Raw genomic sequence first — 10,608 nt, 5'->3', positions numbered from 1 at the left:
TCTTTTTACCTTTTCATATTACTCCATTTTCTTTTTTATGTGTAAATTAAATCTTTCATGGTTCCATTTTTTAGTTTCTTTTCTGGAGGTAACATTCACAATTTATTCTTCAAATGTTAAATCTGTAGCTGTGTATGATGGATGTTCTTTTGGTTCTACTCATTTTGCTGTTCAGTATCCTATGTAGTTTGTTCCAAGTTTTTTGAAGAAATTAGCCTGCTCATCATTTCTTATGTCATAGTAGTATTCCATCACAACCATATACCAAAATTTGTTTAGCCATTCTCTTATTGATGAGTATCTCCTCAATTTCCAGTTCTTTGCCAAATTCCAATTGGCTTTAACACTTTTAGGGACTGAATCCAAAGGTAAAGAACAAATAAGAGAGAAGAACATATTGATCTAGGCAGTTTCTGACAAAAATGGAATGTTGATAATAATGTAAGTGAAGTGAATTATCTATAATCAGAAAGACCAGAAATATTTGATACATTTTATATAAAAGCTGGAAATTGGTTGAAAATCAAATAGTAAGTCAGCGAGAAAAAAAATTAGGAACCAAGAAATCCTGATTTATTCTGAGTTCTTTCTCTTTATTTTTCTACTATTTCCCACATATCTTTCATTCCTACTGACTCTCTTCATCTCAAACAAATATAGATACAGATTCAATTTGTAGGGCTAAACTATGTCTTGTTTAGAGGATACCTTCTTGTTTAAAAATGTTAATTGAATATTTGCCTCTCCAAGTGTAGCTAGGGAATTTGCAAAGTTGATTGACAGCCCTCAAACCAAGATTCTACAGAGCTGGCTGGGTCAGGATTCTAAGACAGTTAGGCAGCTGGGAAACTGTCTTTCTGAAGCTGGGATTCAGACAGAGAGGCTGTGTGTCAGAGTCTCCCTCAAGCAATTACCTCTGAAGCTGTCTGACTTGGATAATCCTCAAGAAAAAAGGTTGAGGGTGAGTTCCCTATTCATTCTGGTGGACAGATGTGAGTTGGGTGTGAACTTCCTCCCTTCCTGGATCTTGTAAAGGACCATACATCTGGATTCTTCAGTCTGATCCTACAAAGGACTTTGGAGTTTGTGAGAATCTGGGCCCCTTTTGGACTTTATCTTTTATTTACCCAGATAGATAGGTTAAACTTAGATTAGAAAACCTTAGTGAATTAAATATGTGGATGGGTTATAGTAAGTTGGGCCCTCAACCCCTGTTATTTCCTTACCCTTTTAGTTAATAAAACTGTTTTATAAATTTGAGTGATCCCTTCCTTAAAACCTTTCTTTCCCCCAAATCCCCATATAACACAAGTAAGAACAGTAGCTTGTTTATAGTCCTTCCTCTCACCCCTGGAGAGAAAAAGAGGAATTATAGCTAGCTGTGTAATAGTCAAAAAGACCTGGGTTCAAATCTGGTTTTGACCCTTCATAACTATGTATATTTTATTGTATATGATTTATTTTACCATAGATAAATAACTTTTCTGAGCCTCAGTTGTCTGATTTCTGAAATGAAACTATTAACACCTGTACTGTATAGGCTATTATAAATATCAAATAAGATAATATATGTAAGTAGGCAGCACAGTGAAGAGATTGATGGTCCTGGAGTCTGGAAGACTTCAGATATAAGCCTACCTCAGACACTTTACTAGATGCGTGACCTTGGGCAATCCCTTTAACTTTGCCTCAAATTTCTACATCTGTAAAATAAGATTATTAATAATGCTTTCTCAATAAGGTTATCATGATGTTGAAATGAGTTGATATTTGTAAGGTATTTTGAAGACCTTAAATCACTTTATAAATCTTATTACTGTTCAGTCATTCAGGTGTGTTCAAATCTTTGTGATCCCATGGACCAATGCTCTCCCATGGAGTTTTCTTGGCAAAGATATTGGGATGGTTTGCCATTTTTTTTCTCCAGTGGATTAAAGCAAACAGAAGTTAAGTGACTTATCCTATTAGTAAATTGGCTGAGGCTGTATTTGAACTCAGATCTTCCTGACTCCAGGCCTGGTGCTTTATCCACTGTACCTCATAGCTGACCCTATGTGATGCAGTAAATAGAGCACCAAGCCTAGAGTTAGGAAGATTCATCTTTGTGAGTTCAAATCTGGCCTCAGACACTTAATAGTTGTGTGGCCCTGGGCAAGTCATTTAACCTCTTCCAGGGGGCAGTTATGTGGCCCAATAGATAGAATTCTGGGCCCAGTGTCAGGAAGACTTGAGTTCAAATGTAGCCTCAGATACCGTTTGAACTATTTGAACATAGACAAGTCACTAAACCTTTGTTTGCCTCACCCCACTAGCCAAGGAAATGAATGGTAAACCACTCCAGTATCTTTACCATGAAAATTTCAAATGGGCTGCTACAAAGAGTTCGAAATGACTGAGCAAGAATTTATTAAATACTTACTTTGTGCCAGGCACTGGCACATCCTTCTGGAGTAATTAGAGCTCTGTTTACAAATTCTCTTAAAGAAGAAACTAGTGACTTGCCTGGACCCAAACAGCAATAATGTTCCTACTACACAGAAAAACTACAAAGATGAAAGTCCTCAAATTACATTGGTTCAGGCAGTTACAATTACCCCCAGCAGTAAGAGATTAACTGGACTTTTTTTCTTCCTCCCCACAGCTCTGACCAACATATCTGTACCTGCTAGGAGTCTTTCCATTTAATTTGCTGTCTGTTCAGTTGACAAAATAGACACCGAGGCAGGATGGTATTATCCTACTGAAAAATAGGTGAGATGAACTGGAGCAGAGCAGTCTGAAATTGCTTAACATGAAACAAGTTTCTGTGTGTGGAGCCCATGATCCTGGTAAAAAGGTTCTATTGTCCATTAGAAAGCTGATCTATGAAAGGAGCCGGGATGCTTGGAGAAGGAGGGGATCTCTGTGCTGTGATTGATGCAGAATAGGAAGCTGCCTAACTGAAATGGAAGGGACTAACCTCCTCTGGATCAGGTTGTTGTGGTTTGTGGCAGGCAGGCTTGGCTGCCTCAAATGTCACTGGCAGAGGTGAGGATAGGGAGATGATGCTGACATTTGGGGATGGAAAGGGCTAGCTGAAAAAAGCCATCCAGCATGGAAACCTATTAAGGAACATCCTAGGCTATTGAGCAGTGGTTTAGCATTGGAAATAAGGGAGCAAGCATATCTATGCCTTGATCTTGGAATAGAAAGCTACAATATTTTCAAGGTTGTATATAATTTCTGATAGAATGGGAATAGCATTCAAATGGAATGAACTGGTAATCACACATGTTGGCAGCACCAATGGCATTCTTTTGAATAGTAAATTTTAAACATCCATCCTTCCAAGTCCCTTTGAACAGTATGCATATAGCATATGGATGCATATACAATGCTCCCATTATGCTATTTGGCACGATTAGCTCTAGAACAGAATTACTTAACTGCCAAGCAGTCAGGTGCTGAAATATTTGCCAGTCCTTTGACCAGGGTGAGGTGAGCAGTGCATGTTATTGTATGCCTGTGTGTGTGTGTGTGTGTGTGAGAGAGAGAGAGAGAGAGAGAGAGAGAGAGAGAGAGAGAGAGAGAGAGAGAGAGAGGGAGAGGGAGAGAGGGGGAGAGGGAGAGGGAGAGAGGGGGAGAGGGAGAGAGGGAGAGAGGGAGAGAGAGAGAGAGAGAGAGAGAGAGAGAGAGAGAGAGAGAGAGAGAGAGAGAGAGAGAGAGAGAGAGAGAGAAAGAGAGAGAGAGAGAGAGAGAGAGAGAGAGAGAGAGAGAGAGAGAGAGAGAGAGAGAGAGGGAGAGGGAGAGGGAGAGGGAGAGGGAGAGGGAGAGGGAGAGGGAGAGAGGGAGAGAGGGAGAGAGGGAGAGAGGGAGAGAGAGAGAGAGAGATAGACACACACACAGAGACAGAGACAGAGATAGAGACATACCCACACAGAATTTGTATGTGTTGGGAGTAGGGGGAGAAACCAAAACAAAACTGAAATTAACCTTCAATTTTTAGCAGAAATTAGCTTCTTCATGATTGTCTCCTTTCTTACCAGGGCAATAGTAAAAATCCTTGAAGAAATGCGCATAGACCCACACTTAGAAAAAATGACTCATGAAATAAATAAGGTCTAGTTAGAAGAGAAACATATTTGTTGAAAGCTGGTTCCCTAGGCTACCACAAGTTATAATAATTTGTACTTTAATAAATGTGTAACACACGGTGAAGCTTGCTTAGGACACCACCTCCACTCAGAATCCAACTGTCTGTTGCACAGAGTTTTTAAAGTTTTCATTTTGTTTTCCCACACAAGTCACGTATTCAGAAATCATTTTCCCAAGACGACCATCCATAGACAGGTAGTAGAGTGAATCAGGAAGTTGCTGGAAATTCCCTCTTCAGTTCACAGTGAATTGTAGGGTTTCTCAAGGAAATACAATTCTTACTGAGAAAGAATTTTGGCCACCTGGGTAGAATATGTCATGGAACAGATGACCATGGAGGTATAGGCTTGTCATTTTAAGACACAGCATGTCTCATTATGCACAGTACCTGGAATATAGTAGGCCATTAAAAAATACTTATTGGTTGATTCTGGAGCTATCTTCAAAATTACCAGTAATGGCAATTCTCTCATGAGGAGAAGAGGTTTGGAGAAGGGCTTGCCAGTCCAAAATTTCTCTCCTGGTGTACTGGAAGAATTTATGAATTCTCTATAGCAGTTCTTGGACCTAGAAAAGAAGACATCTACCATAGTCACAACACCTGCATGAAATTATGAAAAGTGAAATAAGCAAAACCAAGAGAATATTATGTACAGCAACTGAAATGCTCTTTAATGATTTGTGTATGTGCACCTCCAAAGGAAGAACTTATAAACGGAAATAATTAAGACATAGTTTTATCTATAAATATATCTTTTGTCATATGATGCCTTCTCTAATGTATCAGGGGAGGGAGGGAAGGAGTTACCTGAGTTTTTTAATGAAACAAACTAATTAATAAATACATTTTAAAAAATAACATTTTCAAGGTGTCAGATGTTATACAGGGATGATACAGCATGACTTCCATATTACCCCTTTCTAATATTCACTCTACCTCTTTCTTCTAGTCCAGGTGTGATCCTAAGCCTAGATCATAGTATTTCTATGCCTTTTGCAGCCTTCCTCTTTAGTCCTTCCTCTCCCCAAAAGGAGCAAGTTTATTCCCTGGGAAGTGTGGTGACCAGCAAGGTCAGTTAAGTATTTAAAATGTAGATTCTACTTAGAAAAAAAAAAATTCCGTAATGAAATAGAAATGTTTACATATTACAAATAATATATAAATATATATACAAATATATTAAAAATATAAATATTTGTTTATATGTGTGTGTGTGTAAGTGTATATGTGTATGTGTGTTAAATTTTTGTAAATGTTAAATCCTAAACATCAAAAGCTTAAATTTTGTTTAAGGAATCCTTTTATTTTTCCAATAATAAGTAATGTCAAGAACTCAATTCCTTAAGCATTTTTGGGCACCTACTGTGTGAGGTATTATGCTAGGCACAACAAGATAAAAATAGAGGGGACCCCACACACACACATATACTAATTCCTAACGCCAAAGAGTTTGTATTCTATTAAATAAAATATGCCTCTTTTGACCTGAGACCTCACACCATGATTAAAATTATTAAACTAGTATAAGATACTATTTTCTTGTCATGTTGCTGGCTATATGTGACCTCCACATCAATCCTGGAACATCGTTTTCTCTATCCAACCCACAGGATGACCCCCCTCATTCAGGTTTTCAATACTCGCCACTTGGACCATTACAATAACCCCTAGTTGGACTCCCTGCTTCAGATCTTTCCTCATTTCTGACCCACAAAGCCGCAAAGCGATCTTCTGCTAGCACATGCCTGATTATATGACTTCTCTGCTCTATAAACACTTTTGGCTCCCTGTCTCTCCTTTCGGCCTTTCACTATCTGGTTCCATCGACCTTCATGGACGCACGATACACCCAGTGTATAACCCAGACAAATGGGCCTTCTTGCTATTGCTCATTCTCATCTCCCAGTTTCATGCCTTTGTACTGCCCTTTGCTGTTGCCTGTAATGTTCTTCCTCATCCTGGCTTCTTTGAATCGGTGGTTTCCTTCTGAGCTTTGTTTGAAGTGTCCCCTTCTACATGATCCCCCAACTGCTGGTGCCTCTTCTCTTCAAACTGCCTTCATAAATGCACACATATAGAGACACACACACACATATACATTTATATGTTTTATCATTACCCCCATCCTCCAACAATGTATGTAGCCTGAAGTCATGGGCTGGTTTGTATTTTCAGCTCCAACACAGGGCCTGGCACTTTTGTTGTTGTTCAGTTGTTTTTTGTTTTGTTTCTGTTTTTTTATCTGCCTCTTTGTAACTCTTTGTAATTTGGAATTGTCTTACTGGAGTGGTTTGTCATTTCCTTTTCCAGTCCATTTCACATATGAGGAAACCAAAGGAAACAGTGACTTGTCCAGGGTCTTATAGCTAGTAAATATCTGAGGCTGGATTTGAACTCAGAAAGATGAGTCTGACTTCAGGCCTGGCATTCTGTCTACTATGTCACTAGTGAGTGCTTAATAAATGCTTGTTTAATAGATTGATTATGTTCAATACCAACCAGAAGCCTCAAACTTTCCACTAAAGTCTTTCTCCAATGAGAAAGTTACTCCAATGATCTTGGGCCATAGATGATTCTGGAATTCATCAAAGGTGCTCTGGAAACATAAACTGTGGCAGACCATACTATGCTGGAAAGTTTTTAAATTCAGACTTTGTTCTTGATCTTGAAGGCCTTGGAGAGAGGCTCAGTGCCTGAGGTTTGGCAATCAGATGATATCCAGTAAGCATTTATTAATCCTGTTGTGGGGGGCTTGGGGTGAACCCCTGAGGTTTGGGAAGGATACCTTTTGCAAGAATGCAGGACTCTGAAACAGCTTAAAAATAAAAAGAGAAATTTATTAATTTACAAGGTAATGATGGATCTGGCTGGAAAGACTGCTTCCTAGGGGGAACAGCATGGATGGAAAGCTATTCTCCCAGATAACATAATTTCTGGGGTCTTCATTCTTTTTATGACAGTGGAGACATGACTTTGTACCATGCTGAAGACGTAACTTTAGAATAGTGTGCACTGAGGCATGGGCAAGGAGGTTTGTTCATCTGACTGGGATCTGCCTGAAGACAAAGGGGGTGACCCTCATAGTTTAGGGGACATGACAGGTAGATGTAGTAGATACAATCCGATGGTATCAAGCTATAGCCTGGAAGTGTATCTCTCGTCCATCTAAAGGAGGATGCTAGGAGGTAATCCTCTCAGGGTATTATAGAAATTATCAGATGTTTTGGGGTTAGGAGTTACAAGGATAGAAGGGAGCAAAGGAATTTCCCTGCTTATAGTTTGCCTGAAACACTTCTATGGTTTTGTGGGTACAATGCTCACACCAATCCTTCTGTGTGCTAAGCACTGTGCTAAGAGCAAGGACATAAATGTACATAAAAACAAAAACAAGACAGTCCCTGTTCTTGAGGGGATTACAGTGTAATGGGGTAAGACAACACCCAAAAGGAAGCTGAAAAGGGGTGTTGTCTGATGGGGATGAGGTTAAATTCCAAAGATCTCCAAAAGTAATATAGCTCATAGGAAAATGAGAGAAAAAGTGTGGTGAGCTTCTTCTTTAGAGGCTCCAGAGAGAACCCAGGACCCTGCTCTTCTGACCTCACGATTATATCATATATATATACATATATATATATATATATGTGTTTGTTTTTCATATTTAAATATTTCTTTTGGTTACTCCAATTTCTCCAGTCAAAGATCAAAGCAATGCTTGAATACCACCAACAAAGGCATGGTGTGAGGAGGAGAAGAAAAACAGAACAGATTGAGATCTATATCCTTAGGAAGAATGTCCACACTGATGAAATAACGAATCCTTCATGTGCCACCAAGGTACACATTAAGAACATATTTTGTTTTAATGGACTGCCTAAAAGTAAGAGGTATCATGAAGTCAGATGAAAATAATCAACCCGAACTACTTTCAGCTCAAAGATCAAAGACTTGGATCACTGAACTGGAAGAGGTGATGAATGGTTATTCATCCTTTTGACCTCCTAAAGTTCTGGAATGCTGATTAAAACATCTTTATTTACAAAAAATGACTGCTTTCAAATTATTAATATATAGGTTACTTATAGAATATATAAACTCCAATATCTATCTTTTTTCTAAGTAGCTCTTAGCCTAGAAGAGAAAATTGGCCCAGGGAGAATATTACCCATCACTATAATGGCCCATCTAAGTTCTACACATTTTTATAACTTTTGCAGCTAATTTTTTAAACCTTATCCTAGGAGCCCACTGCACAGATTCAACCTCTCTTTAGACTTCAGGATCAATGTTACCCTTAGGGAATGAAGATGTAAGGAGCCTTATGGCAGTTACTCAATGGCTCAGATCTAGTATTTTTATTCTACTCTGAATAGTTTCCCTCCAATACACTGTTGATGGAACTATGAACTGATCCAACCATTTTGGGAAGCAATCTGGAGTTACACTCAAAGAGTTATAAAACTGTATACTCAGACTCCACAATAGTATTGCTGGGTCTATTTCCCATGGAGATCAGGGTAAAAGGAAAATGATCTATATGTTCCAAAATATTTATGGCAACTCTCTTTATGGTGGCAAAGAAATGGAAATTGAGGGGTTCTGCATCAGCCAGGGAATGGCTGAACAAAATGTGGTATATGATTGTGATGGAATACTACTGTGCCATAAGAAATGATGAATAGGCTAATAAAAAAACCCTTGGAAAGAACTACATGAGATAATGAACAGTGAAATGAGAAGAACCAAGAAAACATTAAATACAGCTACAGATTTAGTTCTTGAAGTACTTGTGAATGTTCACCTCCAAAGAATGAGCTGAAAAATGGAAACATGAAAGACATATTCTATATATGCATATCTGTTTGCCAGATTATGCCTTTTATGATGAGGTGAGGCAGGGAGGGGCTGAGATACTTGGAAATAAGTTTTATTAATAAATAATAATAATAAATTTTAAAAAAGAAATATTTCCCATCATGGGAAGAGCTAGATCCCCAGAGTACCTTGAATCAAACTCACAAATGTTGCTACTTCAGAATTCCAAAGACCCTCCTCTTCTCAAAGGCCTCTGAAAACCTACTTTCTGTGATTATGGTTGCTCTGGGAGTACTACTTTCCTTCTGACTCTAAACTAATTGTCTTTAAATTCTCAGAGCCTACCCATATTCACCAGAGCTATTAGAACTTGTATTTATTTCTACTGAACCTCTAAACTTTGCTGCTCTTGCTCTGCTGGTTAATATGACCCATAAAATCCTGTCCTTGTGGCTTCCCAATACTATTTAAACTCCCTTAACACAATCCCTTCATTCATTTCCATCTGACTTGCACCCTCACCAACATTCATAACCTGGAAACAACATGGTTTTTCCATTCTTTTGTAAGGCTCAGTCTATGTCTCCAGAGTCCCAAAAGCAAAGAAGAAAAATGATCTAGTTAACAATATGATCATGTAAAATGCCTATAAAGTACAGGCACCCTCCATGAAATCAGGTTTCACGATTGACTAAGGATGAGGCTAGAATTATAGAATGGACCAATGTACTCTGACTAAAGTTCCCAAATAAGCCAGTCCCAATTCAGAAAAGGGTATCTGGGGTGGAGGAAAGCTATGGGGAAGAAAATCGGGAAGGGAATGAAGTTACTCTCTGAAGTTGAGATATAGACTCATGATGTGCCTGCAAATCCATTCTGATCCAACAGGCATTTTTTAAAATACCTGCTATATGCAAAGAAAATCAGCTGGTTGGTGCAGTGAAATGAGTTCCTGGCCTGGAGTCAGGAAGTTTCATCCTTCTGAGTTCAAATCTGGCCTGACACTTACTAGTTTTGTGACACTGTGCAAGTCATTTTACCTTGTTTGCCTCAGTTTCTTCATCTGCAAAATGAATTGGAGAAGGAAATGGCAAATCACTCCAGTGTCTGCCAAGAAAGCCCCAATGGGGTTAAGAAGAGTTGAAATGACTGAAAAACAAAAATGTGCAAAGCACTCTGCCAGGTCCTGGGGTCAAAAGATAAAATGAAGGCTGGCCCCTGCCCTTAAGTTCTTCTGGAAGAATTTGAATACAAAACTCATCCTGGGGAACTTTAGCTAAATAAAATGTGAGGTAGATTTAGCTAGAAATTATATAGTTTTCCTACATACACACTTCTCACTCTCTTTCCCTGGTATATTATTGCTGAAATTGTTATCTTTTCTATGTTATCTTCTAAATATAACTTAGAAATTCACTCTTCTGGTCTAACCCTGTAGAATCAGGGAGCTAAAGAAAAAGAGGGAGCAGATGTCAAAATCGGGCAGCCAATTACAGTGGTGGTAGCAACAGCAGAAGAAAAGGTCATTAGGAACCTAATGGGACAGATCTGTGCACCTAGCAAGCAAACAGGCTCTGGGATGGAGAAAGGTCTAGAGGCACAGTTACCTTGACTCAATTGTTCTGTGGAAGTTTCAAAAGCAAACAAGAGCCACCAGGAGA

At 38.8% G+C, this 10,608-nt stretch overlaps 1 long non-coding RNA gene across 2 annotated transcripts; it reads left to right on the top strand.

Moving 5' to 3' along the window:
* Positions 1–803: 803 nt before the first annotated feature.
* On the top strand, positions 804–8,178 carry LOC103099272 (uncharacterized). 2 transcript variants are annotated; one of them, XR_467546.2, is made up of 4 exons: positions 804–961; positions 2,642–2,751; positions 5,090–5,205; positions 7,829–8,178. It is a non-coding gene; the product is annotated as an uncharacterized LOC103099272 (long non-coding RNA). The 2 variants fall into 2 exon arrangements; XR_467547.2 differs by having other exon boundaries at positions 5,085–5,205.
* Positions 8,179–10,608: the final 2,430 nt, after the last annotated feature.

This window comes from Monodelphis domestica, chromosome 4 (assembly GCF_027887165.1).
Source record: "Monodelphis domestica isolate mMonDom1 chromosome 4, mMonDom1.pri, whole genome shotgun sequence".
Classification (NCBI taxonomy): Eukaryota; Metazoa; Chordata; class Mammalia; order Didelphimorphia; family Didelphidae; genus Monodelphis; species Monodelphis domestica.
This window is presented reverse-complemented; position numbering and strand designations above follow the sequence as displayed.